Source organism: Schistocerca piceifrons, chromosome 7 (assembly GCF_021461385.2).
Source record: "Schistocerca piceifrons isolate TAMUIC-IGC-003096 chromosome 7, iqSchPice1.1, whole genome shotgun sequence".
Classification (NCBI taxonomy): domain Eukaryota; kingdom Metazoa; phylum Arthropoda; class Insecta; order Orthoptera; family Acrididae; genus Schistocerca; species Schistocerca piceifrons.
Genome location: NC_060144.1, coordinates 53,824,046 through 53,837,117, shown reverse-complemented (window position 1 = coordinate 53,837,117; position 13,072 = coordinate 53,824,046). Strand labels below are relative to the sequence as shown.

General features: G+C 42.2%; 1 protein-coding gene across 1 annotated transcript in view; it reads right to left on the bottom strand.

Annotated features, from left to right (window-relative positions):
- LOC124804997 (FAM172 family protein homolog CG10038) overlaps nt 1-13,072 on the bottom strand; it is a 277,839-nt gene that overhangs the window by 107,914 nt on the left and 156,853 nt on the right. The gene's annotated exons all lie outside the window — the stretch shown is intronic.

The following is a 13,072-nucleotide window of genomic DNA, read 5'->3' as shown; positions in this document are numbered from 1 at the left end:
GTTGAGGGCTGTAGCAGATTGTAAAATCGTTGACAAAGAGGGAGCTGAGACATCAGCAAGGAGACAGTCCATAATTGGATTTATGGCAATGGAAAACAGTACAACACTTAGGATGGAGTCCTGGGGCACCCCGTTGTCTTGGGAGAGAGTAGTGTTGCTCTGCACTTTAAATGTGCACTCTGTCACAAATTCACGAATGAAAAGGGAAAGCCAACCTCAAAAGCTCCAAGAGAACAATGTGTGGAGGGGTGCTTGTCCTCCAACAGATATCATATGTCCTCTTCAGATCAAAAAGTATAGATACCATTTGGCGTTTCCTGAGAAAATTGTTCACAATGTAAGTGGAGAGAGCAACAAGATGGTCTACTGCGGAACGATGCTTTCGGGAACTGCATTGGGCAGGTGTTAAAAGGTTTTGGGACTCCAGTCACCAATCTAAATGGCAATTTACCACCTGCTCCAAAACCTTACATATACTACTCATGGGAGAGATGGGGCAATAGCTAGAGGAGAGATATTTGTCCTTTCCAGGCTTCGGAAGAGGAATGATGATAGCTTCCTGCCACCTTCTGGGAAAGGTACTGTCAGTCCAAATTCGATTATAAAGGTGAAGGAGGTAACACAGACTACGGTATGATAAATGCAGCACCATTTGAAGGTGGATGTCATCCGGCCCTGGGGCAGAAGCACAAGAGAAAGTGTGTGTTTTGGAATTCCCGCGTAGAAAAAATAGTATTATGGCTTTTGCGATTTTGGGAAGAAAAAGCAAGAGGTCGCGCTTCTGTTGCTCATTTCTTCCGGGGAAAGGCTGGCGGGTAATTTGAAGAGCTCAAAATCTCAGCAAAATGTTGATGCAATGAGTTAGACATTGCGACTGGGCCCGTTAAGGTATCTTGCAAGACAGTTAGCCCAAAGATCGGGGAGAAACTAGATGTGCCGTATAACTGTCAAATTCAACTCCAAACTACAGATGAGGGAGTGAAGATGTTAAAGGAGATGGTAAAGAAGTCCCAGCTTGCCTTCTTGCTATTGTGGATGATGCAACGGCATCACGTACGTACCACTTGTAGCGAACGTAGGAGGGTGGCGGAAAACGCGGAGAACACGTCTCTGCTCGGGTATTGTGTCACGGCATGCCTCATTCCACCAAAGAACTGGGGCACACCAGGACAAAGGGGAGGTATGAGGTATGGAACATTCCACAGCTGTAAGAATAACTTCCATAACATGAGTGATCTGATTGCCAATGCTAGGAAATGGACGGTTATCAAATGTTGTGAGAGAGGAGAAAAATGTCCAATCAGCTTGGGAAAACTTCCAGTGTCTTGGTTGCATAGATGGCAGTTGTGGCTGTAATCTAAGGTCACATGGAAAATTGTCATTTGAGTGTGTATCTGCAAGAGTAAACCATTCAAAGTGTCGAGTTAGATGAACAGTACTAACTGAAACATCGAAATGAGAGAAGGCTGATGTGGAGGCAGACAAAAATGTAGGTTCCCCAGTGCTGAGGCACACACGATCTGCTTGGTGGAAGAGGTCAATCAATAGGGAGCCTCTCAGTCAAGGACATGGAGATCCCTAAAGCGGGTGGTGGGCACTGAAGTTCCCAACCAAAAAAAAAAGGGGGGGGGGGGGGGTAGGATCTGACCAATTAGATGAAGGAGATTGGCTCTTGCCATTGGTGTGGACGATGGAATGTGTATGGTACAAAGAGAGAAACTGTATCCAGAAAGGGAAAGACGTACAGTGATGGCTTGGAAGGAACTGTTTAAGGAGATTGGGTGATAATGGATAGTATCATGGAGAAGAATCAGAAGTGATGTGTGTGTCGGAGTGCCATCAACAGAGGGAAAATCACACTGGACTGATTGGAAATGAGCGAATACAAAAAGCAATCGTGGGCATGTAGCTTTGTTTCCTGAAGAGAGAAGATGACTGGGGAGTAGTATCGACGACACGGAAGATGGCTGAGGACGGTTAACCGCTGGGTGGTGCTGCAGAAGAGACACACTGTGGCAGAGAAGGAGAGGAACTTTGTTTCTCATGAGCCTTCTTGGAAGCAGCATGTTGATAAGAGGGAGAAGTTGATGGTTGTGAGGTCTGGGTATGTAAGAAATCTTCACGAGTAGGCTCTTTTTTGGAAGCCTGGGCGACCGATTTTGGGACCCATGATTTAGCAGGAGCCGATGAAAGTTGAGCCTTAGAGTGAGAGGGTGATAATGGGGAGGTTGAACAGTTGATCTTTGGGCTGGACAGTCTGACGACTGTGGCGTTAAAGGTGAGATCGCAAGTCTGTGTGTCTACTTCCTCAGTAGGTCGAGGAGAGGCGAGAACAGTGCTATATTTACCTGTTGGGAGCACAGTGGGCTTTCTACTGGTGAATAACTTATGAGCCGCAAAGGTAGACACCTTTTCTTTCACTTGGATTTTCTGAATAATTTGTTCATCTTTAAAGATAGGGAAAATCTCTAGAGGAAGCAGTGTGGTTGCCCACACAGTTGATGCAACAAGGGGATAGAAGTGGACAATCAGTCTCATGGGTATCCCTGCCCCATGTAACGGATATGGCCGTATTGGAACATGACTGGCTGGGATGATTAAACCCCTGACACCAATAGCAATGTGTAGGGTTGGGGATGTAAGGGCAAACTGAAATGATCTCATATCCTGCTTTAATGTTGGATGAAAGTTGAACTCTGTCAAATGTCAAGAAGAGAGTACGGGTCAGTAGCAACTGTTTTTCAACCTGTTTCATGATGCGATGTATGGCCGTTATGCCCTGATCGGACAGGTAATTCTGAATGTCCTCATTGAATAATCTGTCGAGTGATCTTGCATAAACCACCCCACATGTGATGAGTTTAACCTACGGTGTGCTTACACCCAGACAGGGAAGGTGTGTAGCAGTGGAGTTCGAAGCAATGTTTGTGCCTGGAGGGCACTGTTTGTTTCTAACAACAAGGTGCCGTTGCATAACCAGGAACAAGACTCAACAGGGCCTGCAATTGTGTCAACACCTTTCTGAATAATGGAAAGGTTGACTGTGGAGAAGCACTGACCTTTGTCAGACCGAAAAACAACTAGAAACTTTGGCACTGATGGAAGAATTGTTCGTGGCTGAGACTGATCTAACTTTCTCTTGTAGGCAGAAGTTGTAAAAGTAGAGGAAATCCTTGGGAAAGTATCCCTCATGATTACCGGCGTCTTCGATGGTGCACTCCTTCCTAAGGGGGGCCCTCTCAGAGGGCACTCCCGCCTTAGATGATTGTCCACACCTCAGGTCACAACTCCCGAGAAATGGACAGAGGGACCAATCGGCAAATTCGGAAGGCACCAGCTTGAGTAATCACCCCTCCCTGGGCCTGGACTTTACCAGCGGGTATGTACGTGTCCTACTTGTCTACCTGGGGTGGGGAATTACATGTTACCCCGTCGCCAGCTATGTGTGGGAACACGAGTCGGCCTTCAATGCACAGGGAGGAAAGTAAGAGAAAGGGAGGAACAAAGAAAAGGAAAGAAGAGAAGAGGTCTCAAACGCCGCAGTGGAGAAGAAGGTTAAGAGAAGAATCAAGGAAAAGAGAAGGATGAAGTGAGGACAGAGATTTTCCAGTATAGAGCGAAAAGAAGAGAAACCACGTCTTACAGTCATAAGCATCTGTCTCCGGACATAGGCACCAAACAGACTACCAAAGAGAGGGAGAAGAGGAAGGGAAGGGGTGGGGAGGGGGGAAGGATCAGGGATGGGGAGGGATGTGGGAACGGAAGGTATGCAGCCCGGAAAGGAAAGAGAGCTGCACTAGCTCCGGGTCCTGTGCTTGCCACACACATATCCACAAAGGAGTTCTGGACCCCTGGGGGAGGAGTGAAAAATTTGTTGCAGCCTGTCAAATCTAAAATTATTGTAGGTCTCAATAACAACCAGGCCAGAGCTTTGCACCAACCCTCCCTCTGTATGTTTGTTGGCGACACTCCTAGATCCAATAAATGCTGCTCTGCCCATATGCCGAAAAGCTTTGTCCTTCATGGATGGTAGAGTTGTTCCAAGCATTCGCAAATATTAATAGCTGCAGGACAACCAGTGAAGTCAGAAACGACCGGAGCTTGAGCGCCTGTTTAGCCACAAGGAACCACCAACAAGCAGCTAATGGTGGCTTCCGTGACCTTGCACACAAGCTCAGTATAGGGCTCATCCTATAGGATCTTGTGGTCAATCTGATGCCCTCGTGGTGTATGGAGTCCAGCATCTTTAAATGTGTTGGTCATGCTGAGGCATAGACCGTACAACCATAATCAATAATCAATGCGGGATCGCACGTAATCCTTATAGGACAGCAGCAAGCAGGATCTATTTGCACTCCAGTTGTGTCAAGTCTGGCTCGGAGGTGATCTCGCAAGCTGCAGTTAATGCTGTGTCCAATTCCCACATGGACAACGGGTGGTTATAGGCTTCAGTCGTAGCTGAACACGAAAGCAAGACATTTCCTCTCCCAAACTTTCCAATGGGCATGAAAACCTGGAACCAGACTCATGGACGAGGTTACATCATTAAGGTACTGTACCATAGTGTTAGCGATATCTGCAAGATTACTTTCAGGACTCCATTGTCATGCATGGCAGCTAATGGATGTGACACCCTTTCCCCAAATATCTTCCTTACAGATTCCCTTACTGCAGTGGCAGAAGTTGGCAAATGAATCAACTTCAGAAACTCGTGCCATGATTGCTTCTTGCTCTCCTTCATTGTCCATCGAGCTTTTGCTAGCCAAAAGGTTTGAAGGTTCTCTGCTGTTTGATTATGCTTGAACCTGTGCAGCACTGCCGAACTGTCCCGTATGGCACAACGATACTGGTTGTTCCACCAAGGAACAGGCTGCCTTCTGTGGTAGCCTGATGATTAGGTATAGCTGCATTAGTGGCAGCATGGATTACATCAGTAATGTGCCCCACCCAGTTGTGGATGGTGTTCCTGTACTCAAGCACAGCCAGCTGGCTATAAAGTATCCAGCTTGCCTTGGATAGTATTCACTTGGGTGGTTTTCCACCACGATCTGTTCTTTGTAAAAGGCAGACAGTTGTCTGCCACCCCCATTTGACAGAGTCTGTGAGAGCAGGAGAGAAAACTCTCAAATCAATGATGGATAATGTCCCTATTGCTGTGCAGAAATGTGTCATTGTACCTGTATTCAAGAGACATGTAGTGTCAGATCGTAATACACTTTCAATTGCTCAACTCCTTGGGCAGGTGGATAGATTACCCCATAGAGTCTTACGGGTATTACAAATCTCCTAAGAGCACAAACAGTGGAAGAAGCTGGTCAATCAGTTCGGAAAATGCCTTGTCATCCAGTGGTCACTATGCCAGCAAGTAAAGGGAACATAAGGTTAGCTGAAAAGGACACAAAATGCACAATGACATCAACTGCCTATAGTGTGGCGATTAGGGCTATGGGTGAGGAGTCAAGTGTGGCATGGATGAACTGACACACTTCCCTTAGCTCTGTCGCCATGAAGGTTATCTTTTTGATATACACTATAACGCCTTTACATGGGGGTATCTGTCTCCTTAAAATGTGTTTCCTGGAGACACACACACATAGTCTAGTCTAGTCTAGTCTGTGTGAGGAACTTTAGTTCATCCTCATGAACTATGAAACCATTTAAATTTCACTGCAGTATGTCCATTACCTATTAGTAAATTTTGTCTTCCCTTTCTCTTTGCACCTTTGTGGGGAGCACAAGGTCATTGGTGGTGGACTAGTTGAGCCAACTGGGACCACATCCATCACCAAATTCTCAATAGCAGCAGTAGCTGCTGATTTCACTGATGGTGCTTTCGGTACTGCTCTACTGGACTTTGACCTGGTCTTTGTGATGGCTTTCCCTTGTTAGGCCGAAACACAGGAAGGACCTTGGATGGGTGTAGCAGTCGGCAGGTGGAACAGTTGCCGTTGGGGGCAATGGCTGTACATTATCAGTCAGAGACGTTTGTGTAACTGAGTTTCTGGCAAGCACAGGGTTATTAGAGCCTGTCTGTCGGCATATGCAGCAACAGGAGCAAACATTGGTAGTGGCAGTTGCTACTTCCGTTTGAGTCATCACACTAGACTTAATTATGGGCTGTTTCACAGGTGGTGCAAATGAGGTAACGGATGATGGGGGCAGCGTGGCTTTAAACAGTTGCTTTGCTTCTGCATATGACATGTAACTTTTTAAGTTCTTGACTTTGTTTTTGTCCATATAGATGGGGCACTCAGAACTTCAGACTGGATGCGAGTTAGAGCAGTTAACACATGCTGGTGGAGATGTACATTCCAAACCTGGTTCATGAGCTGCTTGATCACAGTTCCCACAAGTAGCATAACCATTACATGCAATGGTAGTTTGACCAAATCTTTTATACTTGAAACACCCTATTGAATTTGGAAAAAAAAGGAGCAAACTGGTAAGTGTAAGAAACATGCTTTAATGTGGCTGGGCAGGTCTTGCATATTGGATGTTAGAATGAATGTAGTAGTTGTTTCAAGCTTTCCATTCACTCTGTTCTTCACATTTTGAACTTCCATAACACGTTTGTCTGCCCATTCCTGTTGTAACTGCACACGTTACCACCCCCGTGGCTGGACTGTAAGGTTTTATGCAGTTCAACAATAATAGGGCATTTTCCCAATGTTGTTGCTTTCAGAAGTTTCTGTACTTGCCCTTAAGTGGCTGTTTCACTCAACGATGAACCATTTTGAAGCCTTTTTTATTGACTTCAGGCCACTCATAATACCATTTACACCTCGGCAAAGCTACCCTCAGCCCTTTTAATATCACAAAAACATTTTGACACATGTGTGCCCTGTTACTATAACTGATTCTGCACTTCTGATTAGTATGCTCAGGATAGGTACCCTCATGGTTTCTCTTGTTGGGATGGGTAAGAGTGCTCACCAGTGTCCCACCTGATCCACTGGGAGCATTCTTTGATGAATTAAGAGGCTCCATAGTCACCCCACAAGCAGTCAGGGAATGGATGTCCACCCATGAGACAGAGTTCCGCTTGCTTGGGCAAGCCTCATACAAATGAAGTGTGGCAGGTTCTCCCGAGGACGCCCATTTATGACTGTTCTGCTCAACAGCCATGCATCCCCTCAGCATGCATCACACCTTAGAATTGAGGGTTGTTTTTAGAGTGTTTTTACCATCCTCACGAACTAGGAAGTTAAGACAAGATCCCCGTCCCAGCGACACACAATATTCCACTGCTGCACCACACAGTAATCACTGAAGCATGCCCAGAGGTTACAATGACAAAATTGACAGCACTCACCAGTCCTCAGCTCGGATAACCTGGTTTTGCCAAGCCTGTACCCAACAAATGAATGCTAAGCCCCCTGAGTGATTGTTAAAGCCCTTGGTGACAGTTTTAGCTTTATTTTCCTTACTGCAAAGCCACTTCTATTTATTGCATCCATAACAGAAATTGACCACACAACAGGTAGTGCACTTTCTGCTTCTTCAACATAAAGAATAAGAGGCTGTGTCAATAATCACCTACAATGCGACATCAATGTGTAAATAACCCCATGGTCCATGAGCCGTGTGAAGCTGGATGAACCTGACGGAAGCAGAGCAAATTTCATGTTCGAAAGTTTGACTTCTGAGTGGCAAGTTGCACTATCTAAGGAAAAGAGAACTTGGTGATTTCCTTTTTTCATTTTGGCATTGAAAGAGCCCAGCCACTCTTCCAAAGAATACTCACTATCCACGTCATTTTATTTTTTCGCCATGTGACTGGAAGCTTACTGATGTCTAGTTATTTACAACAATGGAGTTTTGATGCCTTTCTAATCACTAGTGGCTTCTCCATTTCAGTTAATATGTCAACAGATGGCAATATAGTGAGTCTTTCCTTGGGCATTTTTCCGCTAATGCGCTACTCACCTCGAATTGCTACAGATTTTGAAGGCAGTGTGCATTAAAACAGTACTGTTTCGTTGGCACTGAACATGTCTTTCATGCCATAATTTGCAATTATGATTGTGCGGTATTTTCTTCCATCCGGTAGTTACACTTTTCTTCACATCCTTATCTTCCTCATCCAATTCATTTCACATGGTGATTTGTCTAGCTTTGAAACTGTCCAGCAATCCTGCAGATCCCAAGCTCTTTAGAAACTTTCAGAGCCTCACTCTGAAATGTGGGTCCAGACAAAGGTACGTTTTTGCTGTACTTACGAACAATTTCCACACTATATCAATATTTCTTCATATCCTGTCTTCTTTGCCTTTCTTTTCAATTGCCTGTTCCCTCACATCCATTCAACCCAAATCTTATTTGTGTTTCTTTAAGGTTTATAAATTTGTGTTTTGCTGCATTTTAAACACAACTTTATTTCATGCACAGAGAGTTTGTCTTTCGCACTCTCCTCAGTTACCTTAAATCTTTTCATCTTGACATTGAAGCTCTTCTATGTTTGCTTACAAGCAGATTTGTTTTTTGAGAGGGTCTGCCTTGAGCAAAACACACTTTCTTATTTTTCTTTTTATTCACCAGACAGGTTTCGCTGAAGTTAACGTATCATCAGTGGGTTTTATGTTATCTTCCATAAAACAGGAAGAATCCTCTTTACTACTAGCACACAGATAAATCTGAGTTTTATAAAGTCAATAATTACATATTTGTAAACCATGTATTCCTGATACACAGAACACAGAAGAGCATTAATAAGTAACAGCTGTCATTCAACATTTGCTGAATGCCTTATGGACATGAAAAATAGTCCAACAAACATCAACACTGACCTGAAAATTCTCAAATCAGCAACAGCCCCTCACAAAAACTGATAATTGAAGAAAATTGTCAATTACAAAAAGTCATAGCTGAAGGAAAACAAGTAATAAATGAATGCACAGTTCTCTGCAAAGGAACTCTGGTTTCTGCCCTCACAGAACTATCAGGCAACACGAAACCATTAATACCCCAAACCCCTTCCAAAAACAAGCAAACACACACACACACACACACACGCACACACACACACACACACACAATATTCCACATGGTATTAAAGTGCGCATCATTTATGTTGGCAGCCGAGTTTAGGTTTGTTCTGCGCATCTGATGTCACAAAACACAGTCAGCCAACGAACAGAGAACGATGTTGCCAGATCTCGACTGCAGAGCAGAGCACGGACGAGTGTCTTCAGTTTCAGAAACGTTCAGTCATAAATAAAGTAATAGAACAAAAGGAATGTCTTGATAGCAGACTTTCTTTTATAGAAAGTTTGGAAAAAAGCATTCTTTATACCAATTGCATCATATTCTATTAATTAATTAAACCAAACAAGCAATAAGACTCCTAATTCAGGCGGTAGCAAGGAAGGGTGACTGTATCAATCTCACGAACCGCTTCTTCGCAATAAAGAACAGCGGTAATTGTTTATTTCCTATTGTACTTCGACGAAGTGTGAGTAATTCGTAGTCATACCAACAGTGTTTGTCAGTATTTTGCGTGATTTGTTAGATTCCTCGTGGAGGACTGATGTCTAACTAGTGCGTTAGCGCAATGGTTAAGGCGTTGAATTAGTAAGCAAAAGGTGAAGAGTTCAAACCTTGTGCGGTGCTTAATATTTTCTTTATTTAAAAACAATATCGAAGTGTCTTATCTTACCTCACGAATTTTATTCGTTTGAATGCAATTTTTTTGAAATTCCTAGTGCTTTGTCTCTTCATTAAACCTTTCGCTGCTGCAGACACGTGCTTCCCGCACTCCGCACTGCGCGCGACTTTGTCATCACTGCACTGCTCGCTTGTGCAGACACATGGTGTTCCCACTGCTTTGTCACACGTATCATTCGATTTCACAAAAACTATCTGGTCCAAAAATTAGATTTTACACATCTTCTTGACTGATACCTTCCCCCCATAAATGACTTAATTTTGTTTCGATGTTCGACCCAGTTATTGTGCAGCATTAAATGTAGTAAACCATTGCACGAAATTTTGAAGAGTTTGCAGAGGTAAAAGTCCATAGCGTATACTTTCCGTATGGTCGATTTTAGTTGCCACAATGTTGAGAATGAAATGTGGATAAGATACCTAAATTTCATATAAAATTTACTGTATAACAATATCTCATTTAATTTAAGTACCACATAGGTGTCATATGTAATACTGAGAAATATTCCATCTTTCGCGACTGTAATAAAAGTTTTATTTACACCGGGCGCGTTTGGCTTTATTTTAAAGCTCTTCAATCGATCAAATTTTATATGAAATTTAGGTTGGGGTTGGGTTGTTTGGGGAAGGAGACCAGACAGCGAGGTCATCGATCTCATCGGATTAGGGAAGGAAGTCGGCCGTGCTCTTTCAAAGGAACCATTCTGGCATTTGCCTGGAGCGATTTAGGGAAATCACAGAAAACCTAAATCAGGATGGCCGGATACAGGATTGAACCGTCGCCCTCCCGAATGCGAGTCCAGTGTGCTAGCCACTGCGCCACCTCGCTCGGTATGAAATTTAGGTATCTTGTCCACATTCCATTCTCAACATTGTGGCAACTAAAATCGACCGTATGGAAAGTATACTCTATGGACTTTTACCTCTGCAAACTCTTCAAAATTTCGTGCTATGGTTTACTATATTTAATGCTGCATAATAACTGCGTTGAACATCGAAACAAAATTAAGTCATTTATGGGGGGAATGTATCAGTCAAGAAAATGTGTAAAAATCTAATTTTTGGGCCAAATAGTTTTTGTGGAATCCAATGATAAGTGTGTCAAAGCTGTCGGAACACCATGTCTCAGCACAGGTGAGCAGTGCAGTGACAAAATCGCGCACAGCGCGGAATGCGGGGAGCACGTCTCTGTAGCAGCGAAAGGGTTAATGCGGCCGTGGTGGCTTTACTTCATGAACTGCGCGCTCCCCCCTAAATGTTAAGTTTGCGAACTGTACTATACTATGGTGCTGCTTCTCTTGGCGCGTGCGTCGTGTGCAACTGGCACCGCAGCAATCTCCCTCGTCTGGGCGGGCATGCGCGAGCCGCCAAGATGAAAGAATTGAAGTATAGTTAATGGTAGGCATAAACTTAACAAACACTGCTGTAAATTTTTGAAATAAATAACTGTTCTACATTAAGTACTATATGGTTGCAGAATGATGACAAATTGTAAAACAAAAGAACTAAACTGATTTACATAAAACCCAGGAAATCCATAGCATGTGCTAACAAACTATTTATACATACAAAATTTCCTCCATTTTTCAAATATGTAAATACTGACTTTATGAAACTCAAATTAATTGTGTGTACTAAGAGTAAAAAGCATTTTTTTCTATTTTGTAGAAGATGACATAAAACCCACTGATGATGGCGTAACTTCAGTGAAACATGTCTGGGGAATAAAAAGAAAAATAAGATATTGTGTTTTGATCAAGGTGGACCCTCTCCAAAAACAAATCTTAATCTTTTTGTTAATTGTTAACAACACATACTTTTTGTTTGATCTCATGTGGTCATGTAGGGTTCTAAAAGTCAACTGAAACTGGCAGGATATAATGTACATAGTGTATTTCTTTGGAATGCTTGACCTTGCCAGGTAAAATCATTGTTTAACGGAACAAGAATCATATTTTTCACATAATGGCATTGTCAGGGCTGTACAGTCTTTGTGGCAAAAGTAGTGCCTTACGTGAATAACTAAGGTGTACTCTAATACAGTAGTACCATACTGGCTTCCATTCTGCATTTTACAATGAATTATTATGTTCTAAAATTTGCTTTCCGTTTCTGCTTTAAGCCTGATCTACTTTATATGAAAAATTAGCATATAAAAGTGTACGAATGTGTTATGAATAAAATATTTGTACGATTTGACCAGACCTGCGAATTATACACATTCTGCTTTGGTCAAGTTTTACAGTATAATGGCCAGTAACAAAAATACAAAACTGTGTATCATCACAAGCTTCTCATAAAAGGAAGTTCAAAGTGTTGTTGGATAAACTGATATTGGTGTACAATGGGTTCCTGAAGCATAACAGTGTTCACTGGCTGAGCAGCAATTTACTTCAAAGATTTGTGGATTGTTTGGTAGAAATCAGGCTGTTTTTACAAAGTGGGGGAAAAACTGAGACAAATTTACAGTTAATGGATGTTATATGGATTAGAAAATTTCTGTTTTTTGTGAACATATGCCAGCATATTTTAGTGATTTGAACATAAAGCTTCAAGGCACAAAAAGAACAGTGGTTGTTATGATAGATCTTATTTACACTTTTAAGGTTAAACTGTAAGTTTGTAATGATGATATTGCTTCCAATGACCATTTGTATTTCCCAAATTTGAAAAAAACTACCAGCAATTTGGATTTAAACAACAAACAAGACCAAGAAAAAGTCACTAAGGAATTTTCTCTGGCAATAGTCTTCAACTGAAGAATTTTCTTCGAGATTTTGGGAGTTCAAACTGTTGTTGGAACACTAAAATTTATTACATACAAAGATGTGACTCCATTGGATAAAATGAGCTTGTTTAGATTTGTTTGTTTGGTAACTCAAGAAACTGAAATGCAGCTGACTGAAACAAATTAGAAAAAACTATCAGGCAATAAGAGCAAAAATTTTGCCACTAAAATTATGGAAACTTGGAATCCAATTCCTGAGAATGTAGAAGAAGGTGATGGTTGCTAGCTTGACAATATTTTCGTCTACCTACTCCTGCGAGTCATTATTTTGTGAAAAGCATAACATTAAAGGCTCGCTAAGAGACTGTTCACCAGGTGACTTGAGTTCAGCTTGCATTCTGCTACAAGTTCCAAAGGACACACACAATATAAATTACTGGCACTACATTTTCCACAGCAGAAATCATTTTTTTTGTTAATTGGATAAACTAAATATGTTTATTTTATGATTTCTGTATGAAAGCTGTATTTCTGGTTGCAAATAAAGAGTATTAATACGGAAGCAGTTACTTTCTTTTTTCATTAATCAGTAGAGCCCAAATTTGTATCTACTATCAAAACACGCATGCATGTAAGCGTATGTCTAAATATGCAATAAATCAGGAAAAAAGAAAGAGTACT